This window comes from Scaptodrosophila lebanonensis, unplaced genomic scaffold (genome assembly GCF_003285725.1).
Source record: "Scaptodrosophila lebanonensis strain 11010-0011.00,11010-0021.00 unplaced genomic scaffold, SlebRS2 tig00000001-arrow-pilon, whole genome shotgun sequence".
Taxonomy (NCBI): domain Eukaryota; kingdom Metazoa; phylum Arthropoda; class Insecta; order Diptera; family Drosophilidae; genus Scaptodrosophila; species Scaptodrosophila lebanonensis.
Window position 1 is genome coordinate 8,440,580 of NW_022060529.1, and position 16,289 is coordinate 8,456,868.

General features: G+C 36.3%; 1 protein-coding gene across 3 annotated transcripts in view; it reads right to left on the bottom strand.

Moving 5' to 3' along the window:
- The window catches only part of LOC115633399 (kazrin), a 54,129-nt gene that overhangs the window by 16,552 nt on the left and 21,288 nt on the right, over nt 1-16,289 (bottom strand). The window lies entirely within an intron of this gene.

The following is a 16,289-nucleotide window of genomic DNA, read 5'->3' on the forward strand; positions in this document are numbered from 1 at the left end:
GAGTTGTGCTTGTCTGTGTGTGTGAGCCAGAAGCCACTCACCACGGCATCGCCGCATAGCCGCAAATATGTGTCTGGGATCAACATAACAGTTTACATAAATATTTATGTTAAGGACTTTAAAAATAAAAATAGAAATTGCGTTGTTTTCAACAAAAACAAATTAGGCCTTTATTTCAAATAAACGAAATGCTCGCTGCTTATTCAAGATAAATATTTATAAAATGTATATTTTCACTCATGCATATTAAATATATCAATAAACTTAAATATTTTTGAATAATCACTTACTTCCACAATGGCTGATTTTAATTGAAACCCAATTTGGTTTGAATATTGTTCAATTGTTTTTATATACTCTTTCTTTTAGCTGTACTACTTATGACTACTTACAAGTATTAACCTTTGACTTGGTAAACGACTTTAAGAATACTGTATGCATGCAGGTGGACAATGACGTGTTAGTTGGCGAGCGAAGCAAAAGTGCATACAAATTTGAGCTAATTTTTAATGTTTTGAAACTGAGCTGAAACCATTCTACTGTGCTAGAAGCAAACTCTGTAGGAAACTGATGGCAATCTTGGGCCAGCGTTAATGGAGGAGAATATGCTCTCGCAAATTTTTTGTAATTAGAGCTGGCAAAGTTTCTGTGCAATTTGTGCCAAAGCTAATTAGCTGTGATTAGTTTCAATGCATGCTTGTGTTTTAAGTTGTGGCTTCAAAAGGATGCTTTCAATCTGCTTTCCACCTGAAAAGACATTATTGCAGTCGGCGAGTGTGAATAAAAGGCGATTAGGATGAGACATGCTGCGTTTGCCTTCACACGAACAAAAGTTACAAAGTGTGGAGGATAAGATGGCAAAGTTATGTTTAAAATGTGAAACCCAGCATTCTCTGCAATATCTACGCACGTGCAGCTGTCAAAGTGAGTCGAGTAAGTGCACTGAAATCAACTGAGTTCCCATGTCAAGAGTGCTGAAAAACGACGAGCCAACTATGAGTTGTACACAAACGAGTATCTGTGCACTCAAGTGCATATGCATGCCATCAACAAACATACACATGCACATATTTAACAAGCCTGTGTGCTTTGTGGGCATGTGTTGCACATTTATGACTTCACGACTCACAGCACATGCAAAAGTGGCTCGCTAAGCACATTTCTTTTTGCCTTTTCAACGACAAGTTCAATTTCCATACTTGACCTGCTTCAAAAACTTGTTTTGATCTCTGGCCTGAGGATAGCATTGGTTAACCGATTTGTTCTACGATTTCCTTATAAGATTATAAGTTTCCTTTCTGCAGGATTACGTTGGCCTCAAAATGAATATCAAACTAAATTGAAAATTTCATGCCGAAATTATGTATATTTTTATATGCTGTGGTTTGAAAACAATGCCATACTTGCTTATCAACTATTGCAGGACCGACCGAAATACATATATACTTGTACGATAATCCACTGTTGTATGCGAGCGTGCATTTGTGTTCGACGTTGTGGGTTTGAGGCTTACGTTATAAATTTCATTGAACTGCAAGAATGTTGTCTGGTCTGTCGAGTAGTTTGAGTAGCCACACAAATGGCAGACGGACTGACAATCGGTTAAATATCAATTTATGCAAAAAATGGAATCAACTAATTGACAGTCGAGCAAAATGTCGATTTCCCAATGCCAAGACTGCCGGCACTGAAGTGCTATTGTTATATCTTTAATAACGTTGAGTGCAGTAAAAACGACAAGTGCTTGGCTTGTAAGATGGAGCTTCATTAGTGGATGCGAAATGTATCGCAAACAGACTGGCGTGGCGAGTCCCTTTTGTGTTTTGTAGTTTCTCGCACATTTCGTATTAATTTCCTGTTGACTCGCTTAAGAGCGCTCTATTTGAAATCAAGGCACATGGATATCATTAAAACGATTGAGAGTCTTAGCCTTTAAGAAGCTGAGCTCAAATTTATGTGTACTAGTGAAAAGGTGAAGTAGATTTAAGTCACAGGAAAAAATGCATAGTTTTAACGTAATATGACACCATAAACGGTTCATTAGGCTAACTTTATAAAAAAGAAATTCTATGTCGTCGTACCATAAACATCTTAAAAAATCCTATACATGTCTGACCTTTCAAAGGTAAAACGGATTTTCCTTGAAAATTAAAACCTCATCATTTCCATCAGGCGCCCAAATCGCAATTGGATTCGTTACTCACACATATTTGTTAAACATACAAGCATATATTCGTATGTCTTGCATCAGACAAACGACCTGTGCTTGATTTAAATGTAAATGTAAATGTTTATGTAAAACATGCTGATTTCTGAGGGAAACCCGTCAACCCATTTAGTGATGTTTTGCTACCACAGCAAAAATCTAATTAAAGTGTTGAGATACTTATCGCCACCGTCGCCTTTTGCCTCATTCAAAAACACGAAGCTATAATTTATGCATTACCTCACACACTGAAAACCATATTTGTACACGCACATATCCACACTCATATTCAGGCTGCTATCGAAAGCCTATCGGCGGTCTCATTTATGTATACAAGTAGTATAGTATGTCCACTTACCCCATTTAGCCGCTTTTGTTTTTGCTTTTGTCTTCTAGTTTGTTTTTAGACTGTTATACTTGTATGTATAAATGTATGTATGTTTGCTTGCTGGTTCAGGCCAGCGTGAATCATTGAAGGACCAAAATAAATACTTAATTACATACGTGTAGTGGTAGTAGGTACCCGGCGGACAACAAATATAAGCAAATATGTATATAAGTTTGGTTGCTCCGGCAACTTATGCATACTATATGCTACCATATTTGTTTTTTAACTTGCTCCACAAACTTCGGCTTTACAAATTTCAGATTTGAATTTTGTTTTCTAAAAATGAAACCAACATTCTATTTTTTCTGTCAAACAATCCGACGGATGAATGACATCCACTGAGTACTGAACTATTCACAGTGTTTTTTTCCTGTAGTGCTCTGCTGGCACAGAGGAATCGATTAAATAGCGAAAATAACTCATTATGAGAAAAAAAATGGTGGAAAATGAATGAATGTAGATTTTTTGCAAGGGAAATATAAAACTTCAGCTTTCTTTTGTACAGGTATGTGGGTTGAAAAGGGGGAGAAAGTATAAACCACATTTTCTTACTGATGAAATTACTGTCGTTGCATAATAAGTTCCATTCAACAATTGATTATATTTAAATTTGCTGTAAAGCCAAGCCGGATACAATTTGATAAAAATGCTAATTGCTCAATTGAGAAAAAAAGAAGTTGTATAATTGAGTAATTTAAAGTTGCTACTGAACGCTTAAAGTGATTTAAATATGAATTTCAGTATGTCTGTACAAACTAAAGGTTCAATTGCATTGGCTTTTATTGGTACAAGTATACGAGTATTTGATTTGAGCTCTGAAATAAGCTGCATAAACGAATAAGGCATCAGAAAATTGCTGTTGCCGTCCATGCTGATTCTGTTACAGTATTCAAAAACCAGTATTGCACTGATCCAATTCTTAATTTGCAATTGATGACCAAACAATTAATGACCCCATTCACAGCGTAGAATGCGACGCCAATCATATTCATACGGCTATATGTGAGCACTCACGCCTCGAAGAGCGATTCAATATACATTCAATGCGCTTTTTGCTTTGCACTCCATCGTTTGCAGTCTTTTGTTAGTGAATTGAAGTTGTGAGTGCGACGCATAAAAGCCAATTGAACGACTCATTGCCATAAAATAGAGGAAGCCACTCCCTCTGCATAGCGACCTATCTATCTGCTATTCTCCATAGAAGCAGCGCAAATGTTAAATAAACAGGGAAAGGAATGACCGGGTAACCATGCCTGTTAAAACAAATTAAGGCGTGCAAATGAAAACAAAGGTTTTTCCTATTTTAGTGGAAAAGTTTTCCCTATGCTGCTGCTCTATTTGTTGTTGCCTTTATGTGGAACGCCTTATCAGGGCTTTGTGTGCGTACTCTCCCCCATAAAACTTTTCATAAGCTGCTGCCTGGCAGAGCTCGTTGCAGATTTAATGAGTGGTGCAGCAGTGGCGAAAGATGACGTCGAGAATCTCATTTAGTTTGCAATTAATTAATGCCAAGTAAAACAACGATGCTAGAAAAAATGAAATGGTGGATTCGGTGGTATTTAATTAAACTAAATAGATGCGGCAAAAATGTGCTAAGCTTTCGCTTTTTCCTATGATTTGCATATCCTGCTTCCGCCGAAACTTTTCCCGTTGCCCTCGGAGCATACGAATTGCGAAAAACTTTCGCAACCGCCGAACATGTTTTTAAGCGCCCTGCATACTTGAAGGCAAAATATTTTTCCTAAGCGCTAAATTAAAATGCTTGACCCAATTGGCAGGACGAATAGCGAGCTGAGCGTATTGCGAATAACTAGATGGCGCCCTAATAAGTTTTTACTGACCACCATCTTTTCGGTTTTCCGCAGTTGGCAAACCATACGTATGTATATATTATCCGAAACTCTATATGGCATTCCACATGTGTATGCGTATGTACTTCTAGATACATATTCTTAATTCACAAGAGTTTGAGTGTGTTGGTTCATTGCCAAGCAGAAGTTGCATCAAGTGGTAGTAGCTGCATGCAGATTTATTGCAAAAATAAAGACGTTGCTAGAACTTAGTCGTGCTTGTCATATTTTATAACCTACTTTTGGATCGTTTACAACTTTACTGCCCCATCCAGACGCACGCATGTATTAAGAGTGCAAGAGTGAACGAGAAGGCCACTGCGTAGGTTCGTGTCGTGTTCAAAATATTAAAAATGTATGCTCAATGACACACTGAAGAACAAGAAACTGGAAACTTTGTTAAGGCGTTTGTCAACCTTTCACTTATAACAATAAAAAGTAAGGATATGAATCTATTATATGCTTAGAAAAGAAAGTTCGTGGCTGCGGGTACTTATATAATTTAAGTACATAGTGTCTAAAATTCAAGTACCTATTCGGGGTATATTCAATTTTGTATACAATAGCCCATCCGTAAGCAAAAAATATTCGGTTGCTTTTAAGTTACTTGTATTTTCAGAGAGATTTTGCTAATCAAGCTTATAGTAGCTTATGTATTATATTCACATTAATTTGGAAGTTTCGTTTAAATTAAATTTTATTTACATTTTTATTTAAATAAAATAAATGAAAGCGCTTTAAGAATGTCACAGCAATATGTAAATATTTATTTTTAAAAGAAAACACTGACTGAAAAGATGTTAAAGTTGTTGAAAGTTAAAATAAATACATACAGTTTCTTTATCATACGCCTTAATTAGTATTACTCAGTCAAATTAGATTACAGTTATCAAATTTGTTATTCAATATAAATCTTTAGAAATCTACATTGTGACCGATTGCAATAAATGGAAAAGTAACAAAAAAGAACTTATTTTGTGTCAAACAGTTAATTACATGTTGTTCTACAAAAGTGAAAAGCAACTGAAAAAAAGGAATTTGTATCCAAAAGTAATTACATGTTGTCAGTAAAAAGGTTGGTTTGGGGATAATAAAAGTAATCCTTTAAAATATAAAGTCAAATAATTGCGCAACATTTATACGTTTAATGCAAATGTTATATGAAAGTTATGAGTTGGCAAGCCAGCGTTTGTCCAAAATATACATATCTCACTGCAAAATGGTTGTTTATCAAGCATGCAAACATTTGAAAACATATGCATTCGCAAATTTGCATCATTTCTCATTAAATAAAAATAATCATTTTCTATTGGCGTAAAAAAAAGAAAGAATATAAATATTCTAGTATTTACAGCGCGTTGTTTGCAATATGATTTTAAAAACCATACGCTGGGAAGCATACATTTTGTCATTATACTAGAAACTAAAATGATTACAGATTTTGGTGACGGGTTTAATTATGTGCCGCTAAATTTTCTCCTTTTGTCAAAATAATATTTTTCGAAGCATAAAAAACTAGAATAACTGCGACGAGGGAATAATCGCACTCAGTGGCAAGGCAGTGAGGCGTTAGTTGGTCCCACATATGTTCATGTTTTTGCGTTATTGTTTTTATTTGGAATTAAGAGCATGTCAAGTGTAAGTATGTATGTGTGTATTAAGCTCTCACATATGCACATGCGCAAGCACAAACACACTCGCAAACTCACACTACGTAGCGTAGAAGACCTTCTGCATACTAAGTATGTTTTTCGTTTCGCTTCCTTGCACAACAACAACAGCCATAACAGTAAGAATAAAAACAACAAACTGTGACAGCAGGAAGCGGACAAGGAACATGAGTCGGATGTGGATGTGTAAGCGTGTGTGCGTGTGTGCGTGTGGTAGGAAGAAGGAGCCTATCTCTACACACACTACACGACCCAACACCAACACCAACACCATCACCAATACCCCGCCATGCCATGCCACAGCTTCACAGCGTGCCGGTTATTATGTATGGAAGACTTTAAGTCTTACACCCTAATGGCCTCAGTTTTTCAGTTAGCGGTTCTCTTGGCATTTCACAGCGCTGCGTTCTACGGTCGTGGTAAATTATTGTTGTGCAATTTATTACTCGCTATGCCGCAACACAGGGTGTATGCGTAATAAGAATTGTAATAAAATGTACATCATATTTCGCTGTGGCGTGTTTTTGCGCCTGCCCATGCTTTACTATTTGCCCAACGTCTTCTCTACTTTAACTGCCAGCGGACTGCCTGCCACAAGTTTTTCTTCCGTTTTCATTCAGCTGGCACTTAATTAATGATTGTCCTCGGCAAGGTTGCCACAGTAACGGCAACAGTCAAAGGAGAGCGCAACAATTTGAATTCGTTTCGCCGGGTATGGGTTTTGTTTTGTGTCGTGACACTTACCTGTGTACAAATTGACTTCAATAATGCGGAAATTAACAAGCATTTGTCAAATTGTCTGAAATTGCCCCCAGTGCTCGATATATAAACATCGCACCTATTTCTTTGAAACCAACAACAATAAGTAGGAAAAAAACTATCTTAAAGTTTTCACCAAAAGCACCCAGAAAAATAGGCGACATCAGCGGAGTTCTTCATGCTCTATTCTATTTGTGATTTTCGATATGTAAAATAAAATTTGTTTCCCCAGTTGTCAATTTGTAGGTGGATTAGCATGTAAGTATTGAACAGAAATATAAATATAAAAAACATTTCGAAGAATTGTGTTAAAAAGATTAGGGAAATTATTTTAAGGCGTGCATGATATCAACGCAAGTTTTTTTTTATATTTTTGTTATTGTCTAACATCAAAGCCGAATCGTTCCTGAATAAATAAATGACATTGAAATAAGATAGGAATTCATCCCTTTTATTTTGAAAATGTTTATCAATATGTACTATATCCTTAAAACGATTTTTTCCAAGTGTATGTATACTGACTGCTCTACTAACTATAAAACAAATTGAAAAGTTATGATGGAAAGTGTTTCTGTACACCAGAAAGTTTCACGACAAAAATAATAAAATTTTTCTTAGTAAAACTCAAGAAAATTCCAAAGTTCATTTTACACAGCAACACTAATTTCTAGAAACTCCTAGGAGGAATATATATATATATTTGCTGCAAAGGGAAAGTTTTCGCATGTCTTATTGCTTTTAATTGCAAAATCCTCAATAATTTGAGATGAGTGGCACTTACAGTTAAGCAAAGATTAAATTGTCCTTTTCAGTAGCTTTTAGGTAGAAAGATTTTTTGTGATTTATCACAAATCTTTATATGATTGACAACACATTTTCCATCTGGTTGTAGAGTACATATTATTATTATTATTATTATTATTATTATTATTATTATTATTATTATTATTGTATAATAATATGTAGGAAGCGTCAAAGAACGTAATTGTTAAATGTCTCGCACTAAAGCTAATCAGCACATATCATTGAACCAATACAGAGAGAAATACTGAATGAATGAAATGATGCGTAATTTATTCAAACACACACACATTAACATTCTATATGCTTCAGTGATACTCTTTTTCATTTTTGTCTGAAGGAACAGGAAAATTTCCCTCTTTCCGCCATCGTTTTTCACGTAGGCCTGAGCAGACAAATGAAAAGACTCACACAAACACACACACCCAGACACAAAGAAGGACACAAATGCGTAGCACACAGGCACAAATATTGACCGAATTTCGCACAGTTGGCCACGTTTTCGTGTTTTCGTGTTTGCGTTTGTCTGTTCTGTTCTGTTTTGTCCTGCGGTTGCTCGCCATGCGCTGTTGTTTTCATTATATCCATTGTTTGCGGCTTCACCTTGCTCCTGCGCCCCGCTCGATCCTGGCTCTCATTTGGCTAAAGCGCGTGATAGGTGTGCACGGAGCCAACACACACATGAGCGCAAACTGAATGCCGACTAAATAAAAGCCTACCTAAATTGAATACATATACTATATATATATATATATATATATATACACACAAACACACCTATGAAAAAATTTGACAAACACTTTCAGATAGCACGTACGAAGGGCTCGCAGGATGTCTTCTGCTGCTAGGCGATTTGTATTTACGTATTTATGATAAAATTTGCAATTACACTTGTCGCATATTTTCCACTCTGCACTTGAATTATTGAGGCCCGAGGGAGACTTGCACGCTTGCAATCAGTCACACATATATACATACAAGTATACGTATGTCTACATATAACCACGATATTGGACACTGAACAATGGCGATGGCGATGGCGTCGCTGATGCTGTTTTCAACATTTGAACAACTGTTTTCCCGTTAATACAACTTACTTGGCGAATACGACGAGCGGCACTGAGCGGCAATGGCCAAATATTGCGCGGTAATGGCAGTACGAGTCCTTGGAATTTGCTTCGAGTGGAGGTGGCGGCGGCATCGGCTGCTCCTTAGGCGGATGCCAACCTGACGTCACGAAAAGCTCTGTCAATGCTCTGAGCATTGCTGAGTCCAGCAGAGCGTTGTTGAGCAGGAAAGAGAACTGTGAGAGAACTACAAGAGCGCCTGCGTGGGCGCGAGAGTCAAAGCTTTTGGGCTGGCAATTGGGGGTCGCCATCGTCCCGACCTACGAACTATGCCATAGGGATGCTCCATGTGTTGGCGTTGGCGGCCATGGACAAGTGTTTGTTTACGTTTGTGAAGTCGTTTTTCCCCATTTGAGTTCAGCACTAAGGGAATGGCAATGGGAATAGAACTGGGAATGGGAAATGGGGAAAGGGTAAGGGAAAGGAAGTGCTTACTGCGACAGTCTCTGTCGCTCAGTTAGCTCCAGCTCTATCGCATAAGCCAAAGGTCAGATTTGCAGCAGCCAATTTAAGGCAGTCGTTGGTTAAATGCATTGAAAAGGTCAAGTAGGAGCTTGAATGTCAATGCAAATAGAATTCTAGACCAATTTAAAAATTGTCGTCTGAGTAATATATTGTTGGCATGGCAGATGTGTTGTTATTATGTATATATAACTGGATGGATTTCAATTCAATTGTTTCGAAAATAAATGCAATCACTGCCGGCGAGTGGATACGATTTTCGGAAAACTGTTGCGTAATTGCCGGAAACCGCAGCAATTGCAAACAGCAGAAACCACAAGTCGCACAACCCACAAGATTCGTTCTCCTCAACAACAAATTAGATGAATTTTTGTTTGGGTGAAAACGAAAACCTGCACAAGACTCGTCGGCAACCAGCTGTGTGCTGTAAATTTTCTGTGGCTTTATACCCTACAACCAAAGAGGAGCCTACTACGCGACCGATCAGGCAAATGTAAAAATCAGCAAGAACAAGAAGTCTATTTTCACTCTAAATCGAGCCAATGTTACTGGAATTGTCATCACCAGACTGGTGATGGAATACAAAAAAGAAAAAGAGCGATTGTGTAGCTCCAACTTATCTTTTTATTCAAAAATGGTCAAATTATAGATATATCTTATTTTACGACATTTTATTTGTACTTCAACAATATTTTTGAATTTATCAATTATTTGAAATGCAAATGTTCGTTGATATTAATATTCTTTAAATTAATTTAATTTAAAGAAATTAATACCGTTACTGGTGTTTGTGGGAACCTATCATTATCCCATACTTGTATAATCAACGCCTCATATAATTTACATAAAGCGCAATACACAAATGTAAATGGTTGGGAAATTGTTGTTATTATTCATCACAATATGTATAATGAATTCGTTTGATAGAACGGCATCTTTGAAAGCTTCATTGTTGAAGAAACATAAATATTTATATGAAATTCCTTATTTAAATTGAATTTGTGTGGGCCAAAGAAAAGCAGTGTACAATGCTTCACTTTATTGGATGTTCATTGGGTATATAGTAAACGTATGTACAACGAAGTATATTTTTAATATGCATACCAATGAAGCCTTTTCAGAGCAGCAATGCCACAACAATTTTACTTACATATAATAACAGTAGCAACAAAGTTACTTGAATTTCTTTAGCGTCTACTGAAAGGACAAGCGAGCATAAAGTTATTGCTTAAACAGTTTTCAGATGCATGTAAATAAAAGTAGACTTATATTCCATATTTTATTTACGTGACGACTGAAGAGTTAACAACTATTGTCAGTTTTTAAATAAGATATACAAGTATATGCGAGCATATATAGATGATATAGAATTTAAATGTACCTTTAGACTTGTACGTGTCCTCTTCGCGGAGTTCAGTTAACGCGAATCCATTGTTCAGCGGCTTCTAATTTTGCAACAAACCCAATGAATCGCATCATGTGAATGCAAATTGTATGAGTGTCTGTTTGCTTATTCTGTTTGCAAGCCAAATGACACCAGTTGATGACGAGAAGCTGGGACAGATAGAGCGAGAAATGAAATGGAGTGGCAGGCCTATTCAACAACATTATGTTTACAAGTATGTATGTGTGTAGGTAATTTATGGCTGTCTGTCGTCGACAATTCCAGCACATTGCCGCTTCGAGCATTCAACACAATAAGTATATGTGAGTCAAGTATGTATTAGAATTCCAACCACAAGGCATTTGTACATTTGCGTATCAACTTACTCTTAGTAAAATGTTATCAAATAAATGTCAAACTTTGGCCAGACGTGTCCTCTTTTCTTACAACTGTTAATAAAACTTTATTAACATGCCTCTTGCGAAAACATCCCCTTTTCATTGAGCTCGACTCTTTGGCGTGCTGACAAGCACAAACTGAAAGCAAAAAAAAAAAAAAAAAACAACGCAAAAGTTTTTGCTTATTATACTCACTACGAGTATATCAATGCCTCAGTAGTGCGGAAATCGGATACGTCAACAGCTCGATGGGCCTAAAGTTTTGCTCCTGCTAATGACCAGCAAAAATTGGAAAATAGAAAAAAGGCTGTTGAGCTCAGCGAAAAGTATTATCAATCGATTGGCTAAGCACGGAAACAGAGTAGAGGGTTCATTCATCTCAGTGGTTCAATAAACTTTGCCAGCTAAACATACTCACACCTCACATGCCGACAATCGGATGTGTGCATCCACACCCACACCCACATAGACGTACATACAGAGACTGAGTTGACAATCTTGTCAGATGAGTAGAGTAAACACTGGCTCGGTGTACTTGTATTTTCGAAAACAAACGAGCACAACTCTTGTAATGAAATTTACGATGTTGTCGTAACTCACATGTTATTGAAAACAGCCACGGCCAAACCCAAATTACACACACACACACACATACACACCAAATATACATGCATAAATAATAGTGCTGGGTGGAAATGGATCCGTGAATTTAGTGCGAATTTTTGCAAAGCCGTGGAAAGGGGCATTAATTATTATTTTAAGGCAAAAGAAATGGCTTATTTTGAGCAAAAATTTTGTTAAAGATATCCTAACGATGGCCATATTTTTACAAATTGCATATATCTTGGTAAATAATTCCTTGCATATTTCAATTCAAACCTATCAAGAACAGAGTTACGAAATTACTTTTTTGAACCAAGTTTTTCATGTTTTTTCTTGGGAACCATTTTTGAGCCTTAAAAATATTGAAAAAGTTTATCCGTAAACATGCGTGGTAGAAGAACTCGCAATTTACAAAATCCGTGAAACTCGTGATATTTTGTGAACGTTAAAATAAGTAAGTTAGGTGAATGCGCGTGATTGTGGCGATGTTTTTTTATGTGTTCACGCACGCAGCTCCAATACAAACTGACACGTCATCAATGCAGATGGAAATATGAGAGATATATATTTTGCACATGCAGACTGAATATAAAAAGCTGTAGGCTCCATTCTAGCAGCAGCCAACCACTGACAAAGAACATATTGACTGTTTATCTAGCAGTTGTGTGTGAGAGTGTGCGTGTGTGGGCCTCACATGGCATGTAAAATAGCGAGCTGCCAGTCTCTTGTGCTTTTGTGAGCAGCGCAAGTGAAAATGTTTATCAATATTGTGCCCTTATCGGCAGCAGACGCCATTTTCAATGCGGAAGTCCCAATACACACACACACACACATTCGCTCTATGACATACCCACACACACACATACTTGTACACACCATGCATTCTTGCATGCTACAGCAGCTGGGCGTACGCTTTTACTTGACAACTTATTTAACATCGCGTTGTTGTTACTGTTGCAGTTCCTGCTCCTGTCACCCGTCGTGCATTTCCTTTTTCATTTATTGGCAAAAGTTTTGCACAAATGCCCGGAACTAAACACATGCTGTTTCACAATTTTTCTCTTCGATCCTATTGTGCATATAAATAGCATAGCTCTTCTCTGTGTGTATGTGTGTGAGGACTGTCCGTAAAGTTGTGTTGTTATATTTTCCTTTGTCTGTGTGTGTGTGCGTGTTCAAGCAAAACAATTTGAAATATGTTTATTAAAACTCTTCAGAAATTACTTATGGTCAAGTCAATATTGACCAAATGCCTTAAATACATTTGGTTTACTCAAACCATACTCAAAGCCTAAGAACTTCAACTTATTGTTGCTGAGAATACTCCAACTATGAAAGGCTGATAATAATGTGTTGAAAATGCTTCAAGAGCTTTATGCTCGAATGCATTTAAATTTATTTGGATAATAAAACAAATGTATCTCTTCAAAACTCATTGAATTACATTTGTTTCAGTTTCTTATGTATTTATTCACGAACATTTATTGCGGCCGACTAATGGAACTATGTATTAACATACTAACACACATTGGTTATTTTGATTGGAAATTGTCGATATTCCTATTTCTATAAATCAACTTTTGACAATTATTACGATTTTCATATTCATTCCGACATTCGAAATATCCAAGCTTTTTTTAAAATAACAATAAAAGCTTTTAAAAGTGTAGGCAACAATTACTCCAAATATGAATAAAGTACAACTGTTTTTTATTAAATGTCACAAATATTAAATCTAAGTTTTCTGAAATTTTATCGTTTTGATACGACTATTTACTTTAAGTGCCCATGGGTCGATAAGTGCTGCATGTAAATTAATTTTTTTCTCGAAACTGCATTTTGAGTAATAAAATTATTTTACAATGGTGTTTTCCCTGTAATTGGCATTAAAAGGAAATATTCTCCGACTTTGCCTCCACTATTATAAGAATAGTATAAGCAGCTCGCCAATTAGACATCACTGTGCATGACTCATTAGGGGCATTACATTGTTGAATTAACTTAATGCCTCAATAAGCCAGCAGACGGGATGGATGCAACAAGTGAATGACAATTTAAATGGAACGAAGATTAAAAGTTGCTTAGCAACAGTAGGATAACTACGGAAGAGCTATCTCTGTCAGCTCTTTTATTCGGCGACAGCAATGCAACATCTGCTCTGACAATGTGCCTCATTATTTTATAAAATGCAATTGCGCTGGCTTACTTTTTATTTTATTTTCGCTCTGAAGGATGTTTTCTGAGTGTTTTGCCTCAATTATCATGAAATAATGATTGAAGCAATCAAAATGAACATTCATATTTATACCAATTGCATTGTTTGTTTCTTTTTAAAATATTTTTTAACGGATCAGTATGGAAGTGCAATTCCAGCACTTAAGAGGAAACGAGAATAGCTGAGAAACAACCACTGAGAGGCAAAGCCTAAGCTTCCTTAATTGGCGGATTAAGTAAAGTAAAGAATTTAATATTAAAAAATAGACTAAAATAAGAAACATAAAAATAAATACGAATAAGAACAAAGTAACATTTATTAATTAGGAATGAATAATGAATAACTTCCAATCTTCAACATTGCTGGAATGATATTTAAAATATAGTAGATACACCACAAATATAGTCTATTATTGTTCGACTCGATAAGATGTATGTTTTGTAACCATAACATCCTCAATCTATAATTCATGATCTGCATCTACATCTTTTAGCTGTCTGTAGATAATTTTGATTAGTTTTCGCGGAATTAGTGAGAGCGTTGGGTGCCATTTTATTGATTGCATCTAGACAATTATATAATATAAATACGTATTATAAATATATATATAATTGCGTAGGACTTTTGAAGAAATAAAGTTAGCTTTGGTTACAGTTATGGATTATAGCATAACAGATCTACTGAGTGCTGAACAGGCTCCACTCCAGCCACTTCCAAGCTATTATTGTGAGATGCGGCAATAACATTTTATGGCGGAAAGTCACGTACGTGTTCATGTACAACTGACGTAGATAATAAGTTCCATTCCATGTTGCCAGCCAGGCTGTAAATCGCTTATTCGCGGCCTGGCATTTTCCTTTTTGTGCTGAACATAATAACCACGATTCCTCGCTTAATTTTGTGGTTTCTCGTTGCCGGCTGCTGCCCCGGGCCAGGTAAATGGCTTGCCATTTCTGACACCTCTCCTGAGTCTATATCTGCGACATGGCAGACCCAGCTTCAATTTGGCCTAGCCATTTGGTAACTCGGCCACGAGCATTTGTGCTCAACCACCAAATTAGCTTTTTTGGTGCTCTGGGCTCTCGTTATATATGCGATGTGGCAATTGCCGTCGAGTAATTAATATTTCCCAGAATGCCTGCCCCAGTAAATTGCAAACGGCAATTGCATAAATAAATATTTTCAAATTTACGGTTCATGAAAGTATCCTTATACGAAGTGGTCAACTCTTGATTAATTTGAAGGGTTTAATTTAAAGTGCTGCCGACGAAAAGTGTTTCAGATGCAATATAATCGACTTGAATTAATTTGTAAGTCCCAAGCAATTAATTCCAATGGAATCCATGCTAGTGTATTTGCTGGTATGAGAGTAAATCAACAATTAAAATAGTCATTTGTTTTCTAAAGAGAGTCTGATTATGAATTAGACAGTATATCGGAGTACAGGGGATGCAATTATTAACCAATATTGTAACCCCCATTCCATTAACAAGATTTAAATTTATTTTTACCAATGTTTTTGTCAAAAAGATTTAAATATGAAATAAATAAAAAGAATAATTTACATTTACCAATATAGGAACTGTTGAACGTTTAATGTCGAATTATTGCCCTAAAGCAGTAAATAAAGCGCATTTTTTGTTTTGCTGCGCCATTATGGGCTCCACATTCACAAACTTTAGAAAAGCTGGTCAGAAGCAGAAACTCAAACAAAACCTCGTACACGGCCACATACTTGCTTAAATTTTTTGTTTTTATCGATAAAGTCGCATTTATATGTCTGTGTACATACATATATGAGCCTGTAGGCTTATGTTTAAATAAACTATAAATATGCATCGTTTTGAGTTGGGGATATAAATTTAAAGGCAAAAGCCCTTAAGCTACTTAGCCATATTTTATATCGAAAAAAACTTCTTAGTGCACACACATAGAACAGTTCTATGTGTGGGGAAATACACGAGTACGAGTGCTCGCACATATACGTCTACTTATTTGTCATGTGTCCTTGTCTTTGTTTAATAAAACAGCACCCAGTCAAAGAGAAGAACAAAATATAATTTGAACAAAAAGAGGATACAAACATCTTCATTCACAATCAGAGATGTGCTGGCTTTCACTACTATCTCGATGGGCGATGATGGCACGTGCAGCGATGATATATGCCAGCCACGCCGACATTTATTACACCCTAGAGAACACTTCATAATATTGCATACGAATGGAAGAATACTCGTATTCAAAAATATAAACTATTGAGCACGAAATACTCCCATACAAATTTCAATGCCAATCACGCAACTGGGCGTATGCGTAACGAATTGAGATACTTCTCTTGACTCCACTCACTCACTAATTATAACACCACATATGTCATATTTTTGTAGTGCTTCGGCTTTTGTTCAATAACAACGATATTTTTGTCA